Here is a 24882-nt window from a genome sequence, read left to right on the forward strand (position 1 = left end):
GTTCCGAAGGGACCATGCCCTTCCTCGACGCCCAGGTCCCCTGAGGATACTCCTCCAAGGCGGTCTACACCAGGGATAAATTCCAGCCTCTGCCTAAAACTGACAAAGGGAATGGCAAGAAATCTTTGAAAAGAACATTGTGAACCTACATCAGGAAGGTCCTCTCCCATGAATCAAACTGGACAGAAAAAACGTCAGAGATCGACATAACAACCCAGATACTCGTAAACAACGGCCTCTCGAACAGGGAAAAAGAGAAATATGGAGTAAGAGCAGACTGACTGCGTCTATATGGCAAGAAGCAGTAGGTAAAACTAATACCTACTGAAGGTGAGCAGCTGTTAACACTATTCTACACGGGCATAATGAACCACCAGTGTCGCAGAGACGAAACAGCTTTTATCTAATTTAAGATTCGTCACGCTGCTGACCTCCTACTCAAGAATAATCCAACCCCTCCTGCAGATGCTTTTAGGAGGCAGAATGTCGTCTACAGTTTCAAATACCAGGCAGGAGGAAGCCTTCATTCTAACATCGGTTTGACCATCAGCCGCTTCTCCGAAAGACTTTTTTACCACTTGAGGCAATCTATAAATGTCACAGAACGGTTCACCAAGGAACCCTTGCCCTTCCTACTCTGTTACAGTCGGCAGAAATCCTAGATGACGCCCCAACTACGCCTGATTGGGGTCCTACATATCCGAAAACTCTATCCATTGATGAATACCAAAGTAGAGATACTCTCCCTTCCATCACTGATCCGCGGAGGTCATCCTCAGCACCACGAACCTCGATGCCAATCAGGCGCCGGATGCCAATTCGATACCAACGGCCTCAAGTCTAGACCACCACCCCTCGCCCCCCAAAACCATCGCATGCAGAGGATGCACCAAATGATTTAGAAAGGACAATGGCAGTCCCACTACAGAAGAGATTTTACTGACGTCCTTTTTTTTTTTAACCTTCTCAATGACCATGACTTTCTAGCTCGTACAATTAAAAACAAAAACAAAAAACCACTTTTAAATTCTTTACTGTCTGATATCTGTTGGTTGGTCAAATGCCAGCGGACTGCATCGCCTTACTGCAATTAGGGTGAGGGTTCCGCACTGGTATAAGCCAGCTTAATCTAAACCAGACGCTTGCATGCCAAAGATGGGTAGAGGGCCCTGGACGGGCAGATGTAACATCTAATTGAAACTTCCTTATTTAATAAAAACTATGTTAAACACAGAGTGCTTTTCCCTTACGAATTTTGGGAATATTATATATATGACCCGCCGCAAACAGAGAAGAAAAAATAAATAAACTAAGAACTAACTCGGTTGAAAAAGCGTTCTCCTTCAATAATGATAATAATAATAATGATAATAATAACAGTGATGATGATGATGATGAAGTCACTGAGGCAATAATAATAATAATAATAATAATAATAATAATAATAACAATAATAATGAAGTCACTGGGGCAATCAACAACAATAATAATAATAATAATAATAATAATAATAATAATAATAATAATAATAATAATAATAAGACATTAATATTTCAAACACCACCTCGAGTCAAATCTTAACTAGAAATTAATGAAAACAAATATTACATAACCCTCCACTGAAATATTCGACAGTGACATCATTTGTCTAACAATGAAAGCGATACACATAAAAAAAACTGCGATTTCTTTTCTTCAAATGAATAAAGTTCGGATCAGAGACACTGAGTCATTGGCGGTTTGACCTTCTAACATTGCCAACTGACATGAATCTGAAAAAATAAATAAAATAAAGTAATTCATCATAAATTCTATTTACGTGCAAAAGATAAAAGTAAAAAAATCATGCTTTTATCCCTGTAAAAATAGTCTCTGGTGTAAACATGCATAGAAACAAGAAAAAACGTTTTAAAAATAGCAGTAAATAGGTTCAAAACACTGTTTTTTTTATATACGTTTCATAAGATGAATCAGTGTAGTCTCTCATTCTGAAGTTTCTTTTTCCTAAGTCTTCTTTGTCACCTGAAAGCTTCTTTACCAATTCATAAACGACAATATGGAAACAATAGTAACAAGTAAAAACTGCGCCGAAGTTCCTTCAGCGTAATCGAGTTTTCTGTACGGCGTATAATCAAGGCCACCGAAAATAGATCTATCTTTCGGTGATCTTGGTATAATGCTGTATGAGCCGCGGCCCATGACATTTTAACCACGGCCTGGTGGTGGTCTATACTATATCGTTGCCAGAAGCACGACTTATGGCTAACTTTAACCTTAAATAAAATAAAAGCTACTGAGGCTAGAGGGCTGAAATTTGTTACGTTTGATGATTGGAGGGTGGATCATCAACATACCAATTTGCAGCCCTCTAGCCTCAGTAGTTTTTAAGATCTGAAGGCGGACAGAAAAAAGTGCGGACGGACAGACAAAGCCGGCACAATAGTTTTCTTTTAACAGAAAACTAAAAATGACACAATGACTTGGAACTTCCCAGTGTCTGGGCAATGCTTGTGGCATATTAAAAGATGTTTGCATAATCAAAGTTAAAAGCAACCTTGACGAAATCGACTGCCTGAATCCAAGGCCATAAAAGCAACATAATTTCAGCAATAAACGGCGGGGGGAAGACGATTAATTTCAAACGAAAGTCAAGCACTCCGCAAGCATTCCCCCCAAGCATAAAGACTCCGAGACTACAACAAGATCAAAGAACTTCCACAGGAGAGTGGTTTGCTTGCTTGCATTTTATTATTTTCTTTTGAGGGGCGGCGGGGAGGGAGGGGGGGCTCCCACAATTTCTCTCTCAAGCAATCTTTGTGCAAGCGAGAGAAGTCTTTGATGTTGTATCTTCTTCCTCCTCCTCCTCCTCCTCCTCCTCGGCGGCGCGGCAAGGGTATTAAAAGCAAATCTCTAGATCACGTGAATTCCCGAAGTCCGCAGCGAAGGCTTCTCGTGCCAGAGCGAAAAGCAATTGCATGTCCGCTGGTTTCTGTCGTAACTGTTTGTCGGAAGACGTTTCTTCTCAGAGAGATGGATTGTGTGCTCTCTCAAGTCGAGATCTCCCTCCTTAGTCAGCACGCACCTGCTTGCTCGGCTTCAGGTTCTCACACACCTTGGCCGAGGTTCTTCGTGAAGGTAGGGATAGATCATACTCTGAAGAAAATATGAATTTCCCTGCAATAAATGGCCGAGGTTCTTCGTGAAGGTAGGGATAGATCATACTCTGAAGAAAATATGAATTTCCCTGCAATAAATCCCTAAAGTGTTTGAAATGATTTTTTAATGAATATGAATTTCCCCACAATAAATCCCTAAAGTGTTTGAAATAACTTTTTAATGAATATGAATTTCAGCGCAATAAATCCCTGAAGTATTTGAAATAACTTTTTATTAAATATGAATTTTCCCCGCAACAAATCCCTTGAGTATTTTATATAACTTTTTAATAAATACGAATTTCCCAGCATAAATCCCTAAAGTGTTTGTAATAAATTTTTAATAAATACGAATTTCCCCGCAATAAATCCATAGAGTATTTGAAAAAATTTTTAACAAATACGAATTTCCCCGCAATAAATCCCTAAAGTATTTGAAATAACTTTTGTTAGATATGAATTTCCCCCGCATAAATCCCTAAAGTGCTTGAAATAAATTTTTAATAAGTACGAATTTCCCTGCAACAAATCCCTAAAGTATTTGAAATAACTTTTTAATGAATATGAATTTCCCCGCAATAAATCCCTAAAGTATTTGAAATAACATTTTAATTTTATTTAAAATAATTTTGTAATTCTATTTAAGGAGAGACAGATAATACTTATGAGAAAAATATGCTGAATTTCCCACAATAAATAAGTAAAAGATTCAAAATAACTTCGTAATTTTATTTAAAATAACTTTTGATTTAATCTATGAATAACTAACAAACACTAAAATCACAGACGAAAAACAATTACATATATATATATATATATATATATATATATATATATATATATATATATATATATATATATATATATATATATATATCGTCAAGTCAGGATGGCCGAGCGGTCCAAGGCGCTGCGTTCAGGTCGCAGTCCGGTCTTCCGGGCGTGGGTTCGAATCCCACTCCTGACAGAAAATTTTCAAGGTAATGATTACCGATACAGTCGTGTTGGTTCACTGCATATCACTGCATACAAATTAACACTTCATGAAGATAATTCATGTTAAGTGGACAAGCTAATGAAAGAATAATAGAGTTTGTAATAATCATTGTAATAATAATAACATAAAAAATGACCAGGTTACAATAATGCTAAATCTATATATATATCAGTCAAGTTTTACATGGAAAATTATCAAGTTAACTGGAATATACATCATTAATTCTACGTTTATTGGACGTTCTTTTATGGAAAATAAAAAAAGAATTAAATGAAATATACATCATTAGACCTATATGTATTTATAACATATTTTTACATGGAAACGATAAAAATATTAATTGAAATTAATATATAAAAGGAGTCAGGTATTTCTAGTCTTTAAAACATCATACAAAGATAAAGATTTACACCCCAACACGAACACAATAAGGACATTATGTTCTTAACAAAACATGACAGGATTAAGAGTGAAAGTAGAAATTTTTAGAACAGATATGAAAATATGTAAAAAAAATAATCATAAGAATAAATAACATCTGTGAACATGATAATATTGAGTAAGAAGACGAACTGATTGTAAGTTTATTTACAAAATTACTAAGTTTATTTATAGGGGACTTAATTAATGGTCAGAAACTGAACTGTACTGCCATCATACATGTGAATATTATTAACCATTTTGAACCTTTGTAATCATTAATCAACAATGCAAGACAAATTACATTTAAATCATTAATCAACAATGCAAGACAAATTACATTAAATAGGGTTAAATTTGAAAAGAATTACATAATAATTATGAAATCCTTAAATTATGAATGCATACAAACAAAAAACAAGTGTATGTATGGGATAGATTATACACATATATAAAAACCTGATTATGTAAGGAATGTATATTAATCAGGTCAGGATGGCCGAGCGGTCCAAGGCGCTGCGTTCAGGTCGCAGTCCGGTCTTCCGGGCGTGGGTTCGAATCCCACTCCTGACAGATGATTTTAGAGGTAATGATTACCGATACCGTTGTCTTGTTTCGCTGCATATCATTGCATACAAATGAACGCTTCATGAAGATAATTCATGAAAAGTGGCCAAGCTAATGAAAGGAATAATAGAGTTTGTAATAATAAAATAACACAGTAAAATAATTTCCAGGTTACAATAATACATCACTAAATCTAGTATATTAGTCAAGTTTTACATGGATAATCATCAGGTTAATTGTAATATACAGCGTTAAATCTATGTACACTGTAATACACATCGTTAAATCTACGTACATTTGACTTTTTTTAAGGAAAATAAAAAAGAATTTAATGAAATATACATAATTTTAACCTATATGCTTTGTAACATATTTTTAAAAGGAAACGATATAAAAAATTAATTGAAACTAATATATAAAAGGAGTCAGGTATTTCTAGTGTTTAATACATCATACAAAGATTTAGATTTACAACCTAACACAAACTAAATAAGGACAGTATGTTCTTAACAAAACATGATAGAATTTAGAGCTAAGGTAGCAATTTTTAGAGTAACAGATATGAAAACAAGTAAAAAAAATCATTCTTAAAAATAAATAACATCTGTGAACATGATAATATTGAGTAACAAGACGAACTGATTGTCAGTTTATTTACAAAATGACTGAGTTTGTTTACAGGGGACCTAATTAATGGTCAGAAACTGAAGCGTACTGCCACCATACATGTGAATATTATTAGTCATTCTAAACCTTTGTAATCATTAATCGACAATGCAAGACAAATTACATTTAAATCATTAACCAACAACGCAAGACAAATTACATTAAATAAGGTTAAAATAGAAAAGAATTATGAAATAATTATGAACTCCTTAAATCATGAATGCATACAAAAAAAAAACAAGTGTATGGGATAGATTATACATATATATAAAAACCTGATTATGTAAGTTAAGTTTATTAATCAGGTCAGGATGGCCGAGCGGTCCAAGGCGCTGCGTTCAGGTCGCAGTCCGGTCTTCCGGGCGTGGGTTCGAATCCCACTCCTGACAGATGATTTTCAAGGTAATGATTACCAATAACAACTCTTGTTTTGCTGCATATCATTCCATACAAATGAACACTTCATGAAGATAATTCAAGAATAATAGAGTTTGTAATAATAAAACAAGATAGTAAAATAATTTCCGGGTTACAATAATACATCGCTAAATCTAGTATAATAGTCAAGTTTTTACATGGATAATTATCAAGTTAATTGTAATGTACATCGTTAAATCTACGTATATTGTAATATACATCGTTAAATCTACGTATATTTGACTTTTTTTACGGAAAATAAAAAAGAATTAAATGAAATATACATAATTAAACCTATATGCTTTTATAACATATTTTTAAATGGAAACGATAAAAAAATTAATTGAAACTAATATATAAAATAAGTCCGGTATTTCTAGTCTTTAATATATCATAGAAAGCTAAAGATTTACACTCCAACACGAACATAATAAGGACAGTGTGTTCCTAACAAAACATGACAGAATTTAGATCTAAGGCAGCAATTCTTAGAGTAACAGATATGAAAACAAGTACAAAAAATCATTCTTAAAAATAAATACCATCTGTGAACATGATAATATTGAGGAAGAAGACAAACTGTCTCATAAGTTTATTTACAAAACGACTAAGTTTGTTTACAGTGGACTTACTGGTCAGAAACCGAAATGTATTGCCATCATACATGTGAATATTATTAATCATTTTGAACCTTTGTAATCATTAATCGATAATGCAAGACAAATGACATTTATTAAATAATTAATCAACAATGCAAGACAAATTACATTAAATAAGGTTAAAATAGAAAAGAATTACATGATAATTATGAACTTCTTAAATTATGAATGCATAAAAAAAATTTATGGGATAGATTATACATACATATATATATATATATATATATATATATATATATATATATATATATATATATATATAAACCTGATTACAAAAGGAAAGTACATTAATCAGGTCAGGATGGCCGAGCGGTCCAAGGCGCTGCGTTCAGGTCGCAGTCCGGTTTTCCGGGCGTGGGTTCGAATCCCACTCCTGACAGATGATTTGCAATGTAATGATTACCGATACAATCATCTTGTTTTGCTGAATATCATTCCATACAAATTAACACTTCATGAAGATAATTCATGAAAAGTGGACAAGCTAATGAAAGAATAATAGAGTTTGTAATAATAAAAGATAGTAATATAATTTCCGGGTTACAATAACACATCGCAAAATCTAGTATGTTAGTCAAGTTTTTACAAGGATAATTATCAAATTAATTGTAATATACATTGTTAAATCTATGCACATTCGACATTTTCTACACGGAAAATAAAAAAAGAATTAAATTAAATATGAATAATTGAATATATATGCATTTACATCATATTTTTACACTGAAACGACAAAATATACTAATTGAAATTAATATATAAAAGGAGTTGGGTATTTCTCGTCTTTAATACATAATACAAAGGCAAAGATTTACACCCCAAGACGAACATAAGGACATTATGTTCTTAACAACACATGACAGAATTTAGAGTGAAGGTAGAAATTTTTAGAATAACAGATATGAAAATACGTAAAAAAAAAATCATTCTTCAGAATAAATAACATCCGTAAATTGAGTAAGAGGACAAACTGATAGTAAGTTTATTTACAAAATTAAGGGACTTAATTAATGGTCAGAAGCTGTATTGCCATCATACATGTGAACATTATTAATCATTTTGAACCTTTGTAATCATTAATCAACAATGCAAGACAAATTACATTTAAATCGTTAATCATCAATGCAAGGCAAATTACATTAAATACAGTTAAAATTTAAAAGAATTACATAATAATTATGAACTCCTTAAATTATGAATGCATACAAAAAAAAAACAAGTTTATGGGATAGATGATACACATATATAAAAAACTGATTACGAAAGGAATTTATATTAATCAGGTCAGGATGGCCGAGCGGTCCAAGGCGCTGCGTTCAGGTCGCAGTCCGGTCTTCCGGGCGTGGGTTCGAATCCCACTCCTGACACATGATTTTCAAGGTAGTAATTACCAATCCAGGTGTCTTGTCTTACTTCACTGTATATCAGAGCACATAAATCAACACATCATAATCATTCTTGAAAAGTGGACAAGCTAATGAAAAAATAATGAAGTTCGTTGGATGATAATTGGTAAAATAATTATTGTGAATCAACAGTATATTGTTAATTCTATGTATATACAGATATATAAAAATTTCCATGTATATACATGTCATGTTTTTCACAGAAAATAAAAAAAAATTCCATGTTTTTAAGTTATGTTTTTACAGAAAATAACATAAAATTAATATATAAAAGGAGTTGACAGAATGATCATACCAGTTTCATTATTAAATCAACGAAATGTTTCTCGTCTTTAACAAATCATACAAAGATAAAGATTTACAACCCAATACTAACAAATTAGGACAATAAGTTCCTGACATGACAGGGGGTATTTTTAAATAACAGACATGAAAATATGTGTAAAAAATAATTCTGAAGATGAACTGGGAGTAAGTTTATTTACAGAATGACTGTAAGTTTAATTACAGGGGACTTAATTAATGGTCAGATACTGAACTGTATTGCCATCATACATGTGAACATTATTAATCATTTTGAATCTTTGTAATCATTAACTGACAATACAAGACAAATTACATTTAAACCAATAATCAACAATGCAAAACGAAAAACACTTAGTAGGTTAAAAATGAAAAGAATTACATACTAATCATATACTTCTCAAATCATGAATGTCTACTGAAAATAACAGAAATTTCTGCAATAGATTTAAAAAAAAACTGATTATGTAAGGAATGTATATCAATCAGGTCAGGATGGCCGAGCGGTCCAAGGCGCTGCGTTCAGGTCGCAGTCCGGTCTTCCGGGCGTGGGTTCGAATCCCACTCCTGACACATGATTTTCAAGGTAGTAATTACCATTCCAGGTGTCTTGCTTCACTGTATATCAGAGCACATAAATCAACACATCATAATCATTCTTGAAAAGTGGACGAGCTAATGAAAAAATAATGAAGTTCATAGGATGATAATTGGTAAAATAATTATTGTGAATCAACAGTATATTGTTAATTCTATGTATATACAGAAATAAAAAAATTTCTATGTATATACATGTCATGTTTTTCACAGAAAATACAACAAATTTCCATGTTTTTATGTTATGTTTTTACAGAAAATAACTTAAAATGAATATATAAAAGGAGTTGACAGTATGATCATACCAGTTTCATTATTAAATCAACGAAGTGTTTCTTGTCTTTAAAAAATCATACAAAGATAAAGATTTGCAACCCAATCCTAACAAATAAGGACAATAAGTTCCTGACATGACAGGGGGCATTTTTAAAATAACAGACATGAAAATACGTAAAAAATAATTCTGAAGACGAACTGGGAGTAAGTTTATTTACAAAATGACTGTAAGTTTAATTACAGGGGACTTAATTAATGGTCAGATACTGAACTGTATTGCCAACATACATGTGAACATTATTAATCATTTTGAACCTTTGTAATCATTAACTGACAATACAAGACAAATTACATTTAAACCATTAATCAATAATGCAAAACGAAAAACACTTAGTAGGTTAAAAATGAAAAGAATTACGCACTAATCATGTACTTCTCAAATCATGAATGTCTACTGAAAATAACAGAAATTTCTGCAATAGATTTAAAAAAAAAAATTGATTATGTAAGGAATGTATATCAATCAGGTCAGGATGGCCGAGCGGTCCAAGGCGCTGCGTTCAGGTCGCAGTCCGGTCTTCCGGGCGTGGGTTCGAATCCCACTCCTGACACATGATTTTCAAGGTAGTAATTACCAATCCAGGTGTCTTACTTCACTGTATATCAGAGCACATAAATCAACACATCATAATAATTCTTGAAAAGTGGACAAGCTAATGAAAAAATAATGAAGTTCGTAGGATGATAATTGGTAAAATAATTATTGTGAATCAATAGTATATTGTTAATTCTATGTATATATAGAAATAAAGAAATTTCTATGTATATACATGTCTTGTTTTTCACAGAAAATAAAAAATTTTCTATGTTTGTATGTTATGCTTTTACAGAAAATAACAAAATGAATATATAAAAGGAGTTGACAGTATGGTCATACCAGTTTCATTATTAAATCAACGAAGTGTTTCTCGTCTTTAACAAACCATACAAAGATAAAGATTTACAACCCAATCCTAACAAATAAGGACAATAAGTTCCTGACATGACAGGGGGCATTTTTAAAATAACAGACATGAAAATATGTGTAAAAAATAATTCTGAAGACGAACTGGGAGTAAGTTTATTTACAAAATGACTGTAAGTTTAATTATATGGGAGTTAATTAATGGTCAGATACTGAATTGTATTGCCAACATACATGTGAACATTATTAATCATTTTGAATTTGTAATCATTAATTGACAATACAAGACAAATTACATTTAAACCATTAATCAACAATGCAAAACGAAAAACACTTAGTAGGTTAAAAATTAAAAGAATTACATACTAATCATGTACTTCTCAAATCATGAATGTCTATTGAAAATAACAGAAATTTCTGCAATAGATTTAAAAAAAAAACTGATTATGTAAGGAATGTATATTAATCAGGTCAGGATGGCCGAGCGGTCCAAGGCGCTGCGTTCAGGTCGCAGTCCGGTCTTCCGGGCGTGGGTTCAAATCCCACTCCTGACACATGATTTTCAAGGTAGTAATTACCAATCCAGGTGTCTTACTTCACTGTATATCAGAGTACATAAATCAACACATCATAATAATTTTTGAAAAGTGGACAAGCTAATGAAAAGAACAATGAAGTTCGTAGGATGATAAATGGTAAAATAATTATTGTGAATCAACAGTATATTGTTAATTCTATGTATAAACAGAAATAAAAAAAATTTCTATGTATATACATGTCATGTTTTTCACAGAAAATAAAAAATTTCCATGTTTGTATGTTATGTTTTTACAGAAAATAACATAAAATGAATATATAAAAGGAGTTGACAGTATGATCATACCAGTTTCATTATTAAATCAACAAAGTGTTTCTTGTCTTTAACAAATCATACAAAGATAAAGATTTACAACCCAATGCTAACAAATAAGGACAATAAGATCCTGACATGACAGGGGGCATTTTTAAAATAACAGACATGAAAATACGTAAAAAATAATTCTGAAGACGAACTGGGAGTGTTTATTTACAAAATGACTGTAAGTTTAATTACAGGGGACTTAATTAATGGTCAGATACTGAACTGTATTGCCAACATACATGTGAACATTATTAATAATTTTGAACCTTTGTAATCATTAATTGACAATACAAGACAAATTACATTTAAACCAATAATCAACAATGCAAAACGAAAAACACTTAGTAGGTTAAAAATGAAAAGAATTACGCACTAATCATATACTTCTCAAATCATGAATATCTACTAAAAATAACAGAAATTTCTGCAATAGATTTAAAAAAAAACTGATTATGTAAGGAATGTATATCAATCAGGTCAGGATGGCCGAGCGGTCCAAGGCGCTGCGTTCAGGTCGCATTCCGTCTTCCGGGCGTGGGTTCGAATCCCACTCCTGACAGATGATTTTCAAGGTAGTAATTACCATTCCAGGTGTCTTACTTCACTGTATATCAGAGCACATAAATCAACACATCATAATCATTCTTGAAAAGTGGACAAGCTAATGAAAAAATAATGAAGTTCGTAGGATGATAATTGGTAAAATAATTACTGTGAATCAATAGTATATTGTTAATTCTATGTATATACAGAAATAAAAATTTCTATGTATATACATGTCATGTTTTTCACAGAAAATAAAAAATTTTCTATGTTTGTATGTTATGTTTTTACAGAAAATAACAAAAATGAATATATAAAAGGAGTTGACAGTATGATCATACCAGTTTCATTATTAAATCAACGAAGTGTTTCATGTCTTTAACAAATCATACAAAGATAAAGATTTACAACCCAATGCTAACAAATAAGGACAAGTTCCTGAATGATCCTGAAAACACGAAAAATAATTCTGAAGACGAACTGGGGTATTTATTTAAAAATGACTGTAACAATTACAGGGGACTTAATTAAAATACAGGTGGCAAAAAATAATAGACATGAAAATACGAAAAATAATTCTGAAGACGAACTGGGAGTAAGTTTATTTACAAAATGACTGTAAGTTTAATTACAGGGGACTTAATTAATGGTCAGATACTGAACTGTATTGCCACCATACATGTGAACATTATTAATCATTTTGAACCTTTGTAATCATTAATTGACAATACAAGACAAATTACATTTAAATCATTAATCAACAATGCAAGACAAAAAACATTTAATAGTTTGAAAAGGAAAAGAATTGCATACTAATCATCTACTCCTCAAATCATGAATGTCTATTGAAAATAACAGAAATTTCTGCAATAGATTTAAAAAAACTAATTATGTAAGGAATGTATATCAATCAGGTCAGGATGGCCGAGCGGTCCAAGGCGCTGCGTTCAGGTCGCAGTCCGGTCTTCCGGCGTGGTTGAATCCCACTCCTGACAGATGATTTTCAAGGTAATTACCAATCCAGGTGTCTTACATGGTTTATCAGAGGTAAATCAACACATCATAATCATTCAATGATAAAATAATGAAGTTCCAGGTCAACAGTATATTCTTCTATGTATAAATTACTGTACATGTCATTTTTCAAAGAAAATAAAAATTTTCTAGCACATAAAAATAACAAAAATGAATATATAAAAGGAGTTGACATCATAATTCATTCTTGAAATCAACAAAGTGTTTCAAGTCTTTAAAATGAAAAAATAATGAAGTTACAACCCAATGCTAACAAATAAGGACAATAAGATCCTGACATGACAGGGGATTTTTAAAATAACAGACATGAAATCAAAAAAGTAATTCTTAATTCTAACTGGGATATTTATTTACAAAAACTGTAAAAATTAATTATGCATATACATGTCATATTTTTCCATACATGTGAAATTAAATCATTTTGAACCTTGTATGTTAATTTTACAAGAAAATAACATTTAAACCAATAATATAAAACGAAAAATACTTAGAGGTTAAAAATGAACATACTAATCAATTTCATTCTTAAAAATAACAGAAATTTCTGAATATATAAAAAAAAACTGAGTTATGTATGAAATCATCAACAAATTCATTCTTAAATCAACAAAGATAGTTAACCAATCCAGGTGTCTTTATCAAATCATAAATCAAAGATAATAATTTTGACCCAAGTAATAAAAAAATAAGGACATGATAATTTGTAAAATAATTAGGTGAATTTTTAAAATAATATACAGAAATGAAAATTTCTACGTAAAAAAATAAAAATTTTATTTTGTATGTTATGTTTCTAGAAAATAACAAAATGAATATATAAAAGGAATAAGTTTATTTTCATTATTAAATCAACGACTGTTTCTTGTTTATTTACAAAGATAAAGATTTACAACCCAATTAACAAATAAGTCAGAAATCTGAACTTTTTAAAATAACAGACATGAAAATCAAAAATAATTCATATGGACTGTAAGTTTAATTAATCAATTTTGAACTGAACTTATTGCCAACATAATCATTAATTGACAATACAAGACAAATTACATTTAAATCATTAATCAACAATGCAATAGATTTAAAAAAACTAATTATGTAAGGAATGTATATCAAAAATGGCATTTAATAGTTTGAAAACACATGGGTAAAAGAATCCAGGTGTCTTGTATACTAAATCATCTAATAATTCTGGAAATCAGGATGATAATTGAAAAATAATTACTCTCAACAGTATATTGTTAATTCTATGTATATACAAAATAAAAAATCTCTATGCATATACATGTCATATTTTTCACAGAAAATAAAAATTTTGTTTGTATGTTACGTTTTTAGAAAATAACAAAAATGAAATATAAAAGAGTTCCAGCATGATTATGTTTCATTCTTAAAAACATAAAATGAATAATAAAAGGTTGACAGGATGAACATCATATGGCAAAGGCGCTCATTCTTAAATCAACAAAATGTTTCTCATCTTTAACAAATCATACAAAGATAAAGATTTCCAACTCCTGACAGATGATTTTTCAACAGGTAATTTTAAAATTAAAAAATAATTCTTAAGACAAACTACTACAAGACTGTCTTACTTACAAGGGACTGTATATCAATGCATATAAATTAATCACATCTTAATCATTTTAATTTGTAATCATTAATTGACAATACAAGACAAATTACACAAATCAACAATAATGAAAAATTAAATAGTGTAAAAGATAAATCAACAATATATTGTTAAATCTATGTATATATAAATAACAGAAATTTCTGCAATTGATTTGATTATGAAAAAAATCAGGTCTTATGTATACCAAGGCATGTCATCGTTTTTTTCGAATCCAGAAAAATATTTCAATGTAAATATGTCTTACTTCACTTTTATCAATGCAAAAATTAAAAATAGTTTATTATAAGTATAATAAAAAAATTAAATCTGTATATAAATCATATATTGTTAAATCTATATATATATATATTTATAAAAAAACTTATATATATATATATTTCCAGAAAAATATTTCGATGTAAATATGTCACGTTTTTAAGGAAAATTTAAAAATGTTTACATATTTTTACAAAATTAACAGATTTTCTATGTATATGTGTCATATTTTTACAGAAAATAAAATTATTAAAAAAGGAGTCGACAAAATGAACATTATACAAATTTCATTCGTAAAACAACGAAGTATTTCTCGTCTTTAAATACATCATACAATGATAAAGATTTACAAACCAGTGCGAACAAATTAAGGAGCGTATATAGTAGTGAAGGCATCGTTTTTAAAATAATAGATATGAAAATACGTAAAAAAAAAAAAAAATAGTTCTTAAGAATATATAAAATATATGAACATGATAATATTGCTCACGGTGACGAACTGACCGCAGGTTTGTTTACAAATTGTCTGTAAGTTTATTGACAGGGGACTTAATTAATGGTCAGAATCTGAACTGTATTGCCATCATATATGAGAACATTATTAATCATTTTGAACCTTTGTAATCAATTACCAACAATGCAAGACAAATTACTTTCAATAATGTCACAGAAGAATGTACTCCTCAAATCATGAATGTCTTTGAAAAGAAGAAGAATAAAAATGAAGCAAAGTTCATGGGACAGATTATATAAAAGAAAATAACTGATTATGTTAGGCAGCGGTTGCAAATCAGGTCAGGATGGCCGAGCGGTCCAAGGCGCTGCGTTCAGGTCGCAGTCCGGTCTTCCGGGCGTGGGTTCGAATCCCACTCCTGACAGATGATTTTCATGGGCATGATGACCCTATACAGGTGCAATCTATCAGTCTTTATATAATAATAATTGCAGACAGGTGCATTACTTCCGAGTGTGCAATAAAATAACAGACAACATATCACTGGATATAACTGAATCTTGAAAACTAGAAAAACATGAAATGAGTATGTTATAAGGTACATTACTTTAGTCTGTAAAACAAGTTACATATTAAACAATTACAGAGTAATGAAATCCTGGCCTTTCGTATGCCGATTGGATGGTGAAATAAATATCACAAGGATCTCCAGTGTATTGTCTTTTCTATGCAAATTTTTGTCGTGAATTTTTACAAGGAAAATCATAATAAACAAAGAAAAAGGGATATAAATAAGGAACAGCAAGTATTAAACATCATATCAATAACTTTTATGCCATTAATCTTAGCAAGTATTAACATTATATCAAAAACTTCTGTAACATTAATTTCACATTTACAACAACGAAACCTCTTCTTGCTGATACATCATACAAAGATAAAGATTTACCAGCACAACGTGGGAAGAATAAAAACATGACAGAATTTCGTGGAGAAACCACGGTTTTGGAAGTACCGAATATAAAAATATGTAAAACAACAAAAAAAAAAAAAAAAAACAAAAGGTTCATCAGAATGAATACAATCTTTGAACATGATAATCTTGGGGCAGGACGACGAAATAACCTGAGTTTATTTACAGAAGACTCAAATACTGATCTGAATCAGCACTGGATTGTCATCTTACTTGTGAACCTTTGTTTTTTTTTTTTTTTTTTTAATAATTTTGAACCTTTTCAATAGTAGATCAACAATGCATACAAATTAAAATTAATAAGGTCACAGATGTAGCTTTTTATATAATATTTATGTACTCATTAAATCATGACTGTCTATGGAAAATAACAGAAATTTACGAGAAAGATCTATGAATAAAAAGAAAACACCTGATTATGTTAGGCAACCACCAAAGTCAGGTCAGGATGGCCGAGCGGTCCAAGGCGCTGCGTTCAGGTCGCAGTCCGGTCTTCCGGGCGTGGGTTCGAATCCCACTCCTGACAAGAAGTTTTCACAATGTATAAGGGGCATTAATTTATGTGAATGTGTGAAAATTATTCAATGGACAGGGAAAGAAAGCTATAATATTGGGACATACCTTCCAGTCTCCAGTAATGATAGCAATGATCTTGAAATGACTTTGCAAGGGTTTAACAGATCAGAATCAGACAATGAGGTAAAATGAGTAACACAGGTTAAACATAGTGCAGTTTTTTAGCAATAAACTGATAAATAATATTTAAATGAAAATGTGGAATGATTGATATATAAAAATTATGAAACGCAAACACAAAGAGCATTAAAAACTACAAGAATAATTCAAATACGAATTCTTCCATATTCTTTTGCTTAATAAGAAGGTTACAGGGATGGTAATAGCATACCACATTATAAACAGAAAATAACAATGGAAAAATCGAGAAACTGCAAAATCATCGATATCTACCGCAAAGTCTAAAAAAATGTTCATAAAACTTGATTAAAACATGTTTATAAGCTTTCTGAGACATCTTTCAAAAATAATAAAAAATGAAATAACAGAAAGGCAAACGTAAGAGACAATATAACCTCACTGAACTTTCTCGGTGGAGCTAAATATACGGAATCACCGATGCCAAGTGGCCCAAGATTCTGAGCTCAGGTTGCGGGCTGGTGTTCTGGGTGTGAATATAATTATTTTTATATACGTAATATGACAATTCATATAACTGGTATGATAATTTTTATAATAGGCATGATACTTTATATGACAGGTATGATAATTTTGATAATAGGTATGATACTTTACATAACAGGTATGATAGTTTTTATAACAGGTATGATACTTTACATAACAGGTATGATAATTTTTATAACAGGTATGATACTTTACATAACAGGATGATAATTTTCATAATAGGTATGATACTTTACATAACAGGTATGATAATTCTGATAATAGGTATGATACTTTACATAACAGGTATGATAATTTTGATAATAGGTATGATACTGTATACAACAGGTACGATAATCTTGATAGTACGTATGATATTTTATATAACGTGAGATAATTTTTATAATAGGTATGATAATTTATATAATAGATATGATCAACCCCGTAATAGGTATCCGATGTAGATTAATACTACAAAGTAATAGGGACGAGCTACATAAATTAAAGTTGAAATAATAAACTGAAAAGTTCGGACAACAAAGTTACCGTTTCCAGCCGAGTGAAAAATAATTACTTTATATAACTGGAAAAAATGACACACTGCTAAAAATGAGGTATTTATCTATGTATCTGTTTCTTTTTTTAAAAGCTCCAGAAACATCATAAAATATATAAACCTATTTTGTGATTACACACACACACATAATATATATACATACACATGTATTATATACTGTATAATATATATATATATATATATATATATATATATATATATATATATATATATATATATATATATATATACATACATACACACACACAACATTCATAGTTCAATGAAGAAGCTAAACAGTAAAATTTTCACATCCTTTTCATATGACGTATTTCATTTATTCAGGAGAAAAGGTGACCATCGTTTTTACCTCACTTTGTATTCCTTTAATTACCTTAATTCCCTTCACATCTAAAATATGTTCGAAGATTTTAAACACTAACTTAAACAGCCGATTTTGTCTGTTTCTAACGAACAACCAACAAGCGTGAGGCGCCTTCCTGCCCGACCAAATATCTATTTTAGTCTGACCACGATTTCTAGATGTTTTACACCAGACTTAATCATTCTGTCTGATCCGAACTAGTTCTCCCAAGAGATAATTGAGGCTGGAATTTTCGGTTTTAGAGTAACATTAACCAGTACCAACCAAATCCCATTACTTGTTGCAAAGTGTAACTGACTGCCCTCAAATCTTTCATTTTTCTTAGTTATCTCTCTTGTTTAGAAAAGCGGCTGCCTATACTCGTTCAATACCTACGTTATACGGCGAGAACAGACAGTATTTTCGTTCAGAGTTAAATGAAGTCAAACAAAGTGAGTTTTCAACAGGCTTAATATTCTCATTTCTATTAACTGAGCAGTGAGTGTCATTGCTGGTACTCAGAAAAACAAACTTAATCTTGTTTTTTTTTTACAAACATGCCAAATATACATAAAAACAGAAAACAATATTTTACATCTAAAGCGCTTTCAGATTATAACACAAATTCAAGGTTTAAAAGCTAACCATATATAAATCTGTGTCTGGCTTCACGTAAATAATGGAAAGAGTTCCTTTTCAAACACTCGTAATTTTAATTTAGGTCTCGTTCATAACTGGGTTCGCAAAATGCGGAGTCGAAATGAGGTCACACAAGCGGTATATATATATCGGGAACTTCTGAACATCTGATTATCAAACTAAAGAAGCAGATGACTGATCAAAAAATACGCCGGCTTTCGCTACAAGTCCGACGGCTTTGCACTAAGCTGGCCGGGTCATTGGAAAATACCAACTAAGATTCTGATGTTCAATTGCAAACTCCTCAAAGCAAAAAGTAAATTATCTTGTAAGAGGTGTCTTGCTAGTAAGCACGTAAAAAATTCGTTCCCTGAATATTGACGTACCATTAAACGAAAGGTATTACCTGCGTGCCAAAATATCAGTTAAAAATATGCATTAAGACATTCACTCACAGCTCACACTCCGCTAATTGACATTAGGTCACTGAACCCCAAACCAACACTAAAATGATCGGATATCTAGCAGACGGTCGGGTTCAGTTGGACAGGCGACTGAATACACTCAAGTCAGGATGGCCGAGCGGTCCAAGGCGCTGCGTTCAGGTCGCAGTCCGGTCTTCCGGGCGTGGGTTCGAATCCCACTCCTGACAGAAATTTTCGAGTTTGAACTCGGGTACAGGATTTGAAATGAGAAGAATAAATGTGGAAAAACTTACTGGGTAACCAATGCAACTTCCATTTGTCGAGTACATAGGCCAACAGACAGACGGAAAACTGTCTCATCTCAGAGAGCAATTTGCGTGGAAAAAAACACGAGATTTCCTGTCCTTACTTTGGTTACATTGACTGACATTCTGATGGGGATAAAAATTAATATATCTTAATAAGATTTACCCATTTTACGTCTTCCCATGCATTTCCCCTTATCCATGCATCGTTCTAGATGTTTTACTCACTGGAAGATCCTATTACTAAACCGTTTTATTCATCGTGGCTTTTATAATCAACAAGACAGTCACTGATACTGCCTTGCTTGAAAAAATATTGAAGCTCCACAACCTCAGTCGTCAGAACCTCATGTCGGCTGGGATTGAAGGCTAATTTCTAAATATTTAATCAAAACATTTTCTTATGCTTCATATGTTTCCAATAATTAATATATCAACTCTACTAATACTGCTACTACTGTTACTTTCTTTGACGAACATTACTTTTAAGCGAGTGTTTCAAAAGCATCAATAACTACACTCCACTTTCCTAATTAACTTTGTGTCTTATCATTTATTTATAATGTTGGACCTTTCATTCTACTACGTGTTTTCACATGTAATAATTTTGGTTTGTTCCAAAGAGGTGAACGCACATTATTAAAAATAAATATCATTGACAATTGTTCTCATATGATCATTTTTAGTTTCTTCCTCAGAAGTCAACGAACATTATGAAAAACTAAGTAAATAACAATGACAGTAAGAATTAAAAATGTAAAATCCATTCTCTCAACGAAAATAAAACAGCGCTCTAGAATCATTATTAGTGAATGTCTTCTTAAAAACCCATCTATACTTGGCCTGCCCGATTTCCTTCTTTGGAAAACTATTTAATTAAAATGTTTCAAAAGGCGCCAGCCACAGACGAAGGCAAGGTCAGACATACCGCGTAAGACCTCATACCTCATCACCATCCATATACCTCTGATGACCTTGCCTGCATGAATAATAACTCGGGTGACCTTGCAGGAAAGAGGTCACCCAGGCCCTGGTGCCGTGAGGGGCGGAGGTTACAATGAAGAATTCAAAACGGTTTTTCTTCGCTACGATTATGAAGGAAATGCGGAGACGGAAAAATGATTTATATACCACAAAGTCAAGCTGGTTTTATCTCTCTCACATTTGCCACATGTTTTATTGTATAGCGTCCTTCCATAAATCCTTGACACGGTTTGCTCGCGATATTTCATTCAGTGTCACTTGGCGCGCAGAGAGAGAGAGAGAGAGAGAGAGAGAGAGAGAGAGAGAGAGAGAGAGAGAGAGAGAGAGAGAGAGAGAAATTTGCTTATCGATCACAACTAATCTTATGAACTAAATACCTCCTTCTCACTTATATTTATCAAATAAAAACAGACTTGATTGTCTGCAAGCACTCAATATAACATGGGTATTTCCAGAAACATTACCTACTCTCTCTCTCTCTCTCTCTCTCTCTCTCTCTCTCTCTCTCTCTCTCTCTCTCTCTCTCTCTCTCAAGAAAACACTTCGCTTCACTTGGGTGAAAGTATATTAGGCCACGGCCAGAACCTTTTTCGAACTCCTAAGTATTCAATATTCTTACGCGTGACAGGAGTTTTAAGGCATCAAAGATGTATCGGAATTTGATATAACCCGAGTGTGTGTGTGTCCATGGGATTGCGCGCGCGCACATGCACACTATTTAATCACTTCAGTCATGCAATCAATACTGCAAGTATGAGTTGACACGGCACATGTATTGATAAGTATTCTTTTTCAGAAAGACAAGAATGAGGGTTTGTTAACGGTGCCAGGGAAAATGATTAATGATTATAACCGGTTCAAACTAAAGGTAGGCTTGTTTGAAAAACTATACAACTGGATGCCTAACAAGGCATAAAATTAGATAACATTTCTATCACAATTTGAAACCTACCGACACGTAGGTATGATAATACTGAGTAAAAATCCTTAAGTGCGTTTGTCCATCATTTATGAAACAAAGGAAAATCAAAGTTAGAATAAAACGCAACACAAATTAGTAGCAATCATTCCAAAATATTTCTTCATCAATATGATATTTAGGCCAGAGGCCAAGCACTGGGACCAATGAGGTCAATCAGCGCTGAAACGGAAATTGACAGTAAAAGGTTTGAAAGGTGTAACAGGAGGAAAACCTCAAAGCAGTTGCACTATGAATCAATTGTTAGGAGAAGTTGAGAAAGTAACATGGAAAAAAGAGAATATGAAAGGAGGTACAGTAAAAGAAACAAAAGGGGTTGCAGCTAGGGGCCTTAGGAAGGCACACTGCAAAGAACCTTCAGTAATGCCTACAGTGGCCCGGCAAGAGGTGCACTGGCAGCACTACCCCGCTAGGGGAATATACCTCTTCATGTTGTGAAGGCTAAAACATTACCTCCAATATTACAGAAGTGATCAGTTGTACATGGAATGGTAAGGGTTAAGCAAAGGTCTGCAAAATGTCTTGAAATGTAGACGTGATCACAAGACATGCGGAAGATCAGTGAGCAGATCTATACGGGAGTTGGCAAACGCGTCCAGGCAACGGGAATAAAATCGGTATTTAATAAATACTTTTCTTATTAAGAGTCTCCTATAATACACTTCCTTAACAAAATTTGTGAAGAGAACCTAAACTACGACTTTCTAATGTTTTTGGAGAATCTTAAAAATATTAAGTTAAAGATAATGTTTTCAGTAGTTTCAAATTAAAATAAAAGTTAAAATTTATTTTTCAAAGTTACCTGTTATCTTGTTTCGCTACATTCAACTACTTTCTTGCTGAAATCTTTGTAAAACCTCCGTGGGAGGAAATGAGGTCCCGTACCATTTTCTGTTGCAAGCAAGATGGAACAAATGATCTAATTTCCAAAATAAGCTACTAACTATCATAACTAGACATCCAATATCTGTGACCATTTCCTTACTTTTACCCCGATAGTCCTTCAGTGCACCTCTCGCGGAGCACTGTAGGCATTACTTAAGGTTCTTTGCAGCGTCTCTTCAGCCTCTAGCTGCAACCCCTTTTATTCATTTTACTGTACCTCCGTTCAAATTCTCTTCCTTACTTCTTACTTTCCACCCTCTCTTAACAACTGATTCATAGTGCAACTGCGAGGTCTTCCTACTGTTACACCTTTCAAACATTCTTTGCTCTCAATTTCCCTTTCAGCGCTGAATGACCTCATAGGTCCTAGGTTTGGCCTTTGGTCTAAATCTTATATACCAGTGTTTACTTTAAACACTCTGAGCTGCTGCTGCAAAAATTTCTTGACCTTTAAGATCCCCTGACCATTCTTGCATATCACCTGTTCCTTGACCTCTTCCCTGATAGGTTCTCAGCAGACATCACCTGACATGGCACTTTGATGAATTACCTAATGGGCAAACATATGAGCCGTTCTTCATGATTTTCCTTTGGAAGACTGGCTATTTGATACCCGAAACCCCGAGGATGTGGTGCCCTGTGTTGGTCGAACACTTTGGGTAGTGACTGATTTTAATAATTTACTTTTTTTTCTATTTATTTATCAATTTATTTTTACTTTTTTAAGAAATCTCTCCTTTCTGTATTTTCCTTTACCTTCTGTTACTTTTTGTAATGAACATCATATTCTTTGAATGAGGTCCATCTCCTGAATAACAATAATAATAATAATAATAATAATAATAATAATAATAATAATAATAATAATAATATGAGTTTCCTCTGTTAAAAAAGAGTTTAATAAACTTTTTCCTGCAATATTAATGCACAAATACCCGCTACAAAAAAATACGATGGTAAAACTCCAAGAAAAAATGACCTGAAAATGGTTGGATTCACAGAATCCTGATAACAACATTGATAAATAGATCGAATTAACGACGTTAGAATATTTCGGTCAGTGTTGTATCTCGACATCTGAGGCGCATTTATTAGATAATATTGTAGATATCTTCAAGGGGAAGCCGGTACATCCGGATACGGTTAACCAGAGTCAAGATGCGGGAGTTTGCAAGTACCAGAGAGAGAGAGAGAGAGAGAGAGAGAGAGAGAGAGAGAGAGAGAGAGAGAGAATGAAAAGCATAACTGGTATTTCAACACTAAAAGCAAAGTGTGAGGATACGGCAAACATAACCTAGTTTTCCAAGAACCCCTTAGCATGCAGAGAAGTTTCCCAATTTCTCGAATGAAATTTGCAAACACGAGAGAGAGAGAGAGAGAGAGAGAGAGAGAGAGAGAGAGAGAGAGAGAGAGAGAGAGAGAGAGAGAGAGGGGGTTTAAGCAACCAGGGAAGGGGTTTGTGCCACGTTGGAAAGAAGAGCGGGGAATGAGGAAAGGAGGGATACAGGAAAGGAATGGCACTATGAGGGAAGGGGGAGAGGGGGAGGGGTAGGGAAAATGAGGAGGGATGGAATGTTGGGAAAGGGGAGAGGGGAGGGGGTTTGATGCGTCTAGGCTGCAGAGTCAACACAAACGGTGACCCAAATACCAGGCGAGTTTGTCTCCCTTAAAGGAGTATACGAAGACGCCTTCCATTAGCATGCGACGTCAAAATCAGCTGATGTAGTGTAATCACGACGATGATTTTCTTCCGTGAAATTTCCACTAATGACAGTCTTCTGCTGATGTCCAGTGATGGCTCTAAATTACAACCGGAGAAAAATCAAATCCCTTCACGGTAAATGACGGTTTAGCCAGACGAATCGTGTAAATATTTAAGTGTTTCAGGAAGCGATGTTTTTTTCTGTGAAATATCTGTTTTTGGAGAGACGAGACAGGGACATATACAGCTGCCAAAATCAAGGTCGTTAAGGACCAGAAAAGTGTTAATGGATTTGCTTTTCTACACCCTGACTTTAATTACGAACTGCCAGGTGAAACTGTTCGAAAAAAAAAAGGTTAAAAACACATCCAAAAAGAGCTACAAACACAAAGTTCCACATTAGAGCTGTGTTTTCTTACGCTCTGATGACAATATTTTTTTTTTTTTTACGGCACACACACACACTTTTAAAAGGTCTGACACTTGATTCTCCAAGGCTGTACCCTTATTCCTCAGCCCTGAGAATAAATTAAAAACTTAAGTGATTAAGAAAAACCTGGGGACCGACCTACAAGGAAACGGTGAACCCGCCTTTTAAAATTATCAAGAATTTGTAAATGTCGCTCATGAAACTGGACTAGTCAAC

General features: G+C 32.7%; 12 non-coding genes across 12 annotated transcripts; all 12 read left to right on the top strand.

The window, feature by feature from the left end:
- The first annotated feature begins 4038 nt into the window (after positions 1-4038).
- On the top strand, positions 4039-4122 carry TRNAL-CAG (transfer RNA leucine (anticodon CAG)). The gene has a single exon. It is a non-coding gene; the product is annotated as a tRNA-Leu (tRNA).
- Positions 4123-5061: 939 nt separating this feature from the next.
- TRNAL-CAG (transfer RNA leucine (anticodon CAG)) lies at positions 5062-5145 on the top strand. Its single transcript has one exon. It is a non-coding gene; the product is annotated as a tRNA-Leu (tRNA).
- A 965-nt stretch (positions 5146-6110) lies between these two features.
- On the top strand, positions 6111-6194 carry TRNAL-CAG (transfer RNA leucine (anticodon CAG)). The gene has a single exon. It is a non-coding gene; the product is annotated as a tRNA-Leu (tRNA).
- Positions 6195-7176: 982 nt separating this feature from the next.
- Positions 7177-7260, top strand: TRNAL-CAG (transfer RNA leucine (anticodon CAG)). Its single transcript has one exon. It is a non-coding gene; the product is annotated as a tRNA-Leu (tRNA).
- Positions 7261-8164: 904 nt separating this feature from the next.
- On the top strand, positions 8165-8248 carry TRNAL-CAG (transfer RNA leucine (anticodon CAG)). The gene has a single exon. It is a non-coding gene; the product is annotated as a tRNA-Leu (tRNA).
- Positions 8249-9079: 831 nt separating this feature from the next.
- On the top strand, positions 9080-9163 carry TRNAL-CAG (transfer RNA leucine (anticodon CAG)). The gene has a single exon. It is a non-coding gene; the product is annotated as a tRNA-Leu (tRNA).
- Positions 9164-9990: 827 nt separating this feature from the next.
- On the top strand, positions 9991-10074 carry TRNAL-CAG (transfer RNA leucine (anticodon CAG)). Its single transcript has one exon. It is a non-coding gene; the product is annotated as a tRNA-Leu (tRNA).
- An 823-nt stretch (positions 10075-10897) lies between these two features.
- TRNAL-CAG (transfer RNA leucine (anticodon CAG)) lies at positions 10898-10981 on the top strand. Its single transcript has one exon. It is a non-coding gene; the product is annotated as a tRNA-Leu (tRNA).
- Positions 10982-11804: 823 nt separating this feature from the next.
- TRNAL-CAG (transfer RNA leucine (anticodon CAG)) lies at positions 11805-11887 on the top strand. The gene has a single exon. It is a non-coding gene; the product is annotated as a tRNA-Leu (tRNA).
- Positions 11888-15585: 3698 nt separating this feature from the next.
- TRNAL-CAG (transfer RNA leucine (anticodon CAG)) lies at positions 15586-15669 on the top strand. Its single transcript has one exon. It is a non-coding gene; the product is annotated as a tRNA-Leu (tRNA).
- A 991-nt stretch (positions 15670-16660) lies between these two features.
- Positions 16661-16744, top strand: TRNAL-CAG (transfer RNA leucine (anticodon CAG)). Its single transcript has one exon. It is a non-coding gene; the product is annotated as a tRNA-Leu (tRNA).
- Positions 16745-19524: 2780 nt separating this feature from the next.
- On the top strand, positions 19525-19608 carry TRNAL-CAG (transfer RNA leucine (anticodon CAG)). Its single transcript has one exon. It is a non-coding gene; the product is annotated as a tRNA-Leu (tRNA).
- Positions 19609-24882: the final 5274 nt, after the last annotated feature.

The sequence above is a fragment of the Macrobrachium rosenbergii genome, chromosome 27 (genome assembly GCF_040412425.1).
Source record: "Macrobrachium rosenbergii isolate ZJJX-2024 chromosome 27, ASM4041242v1, whole genome shotgun sequence".
Classification (NCBI taxonomy): domain Eukaryota; kingdom Metazoa; phylum Arthropoda; class Malacostraca; order Decapoda; family Palaemonidae; genus Macrobrachium; species Macrobrachium rosenbergii.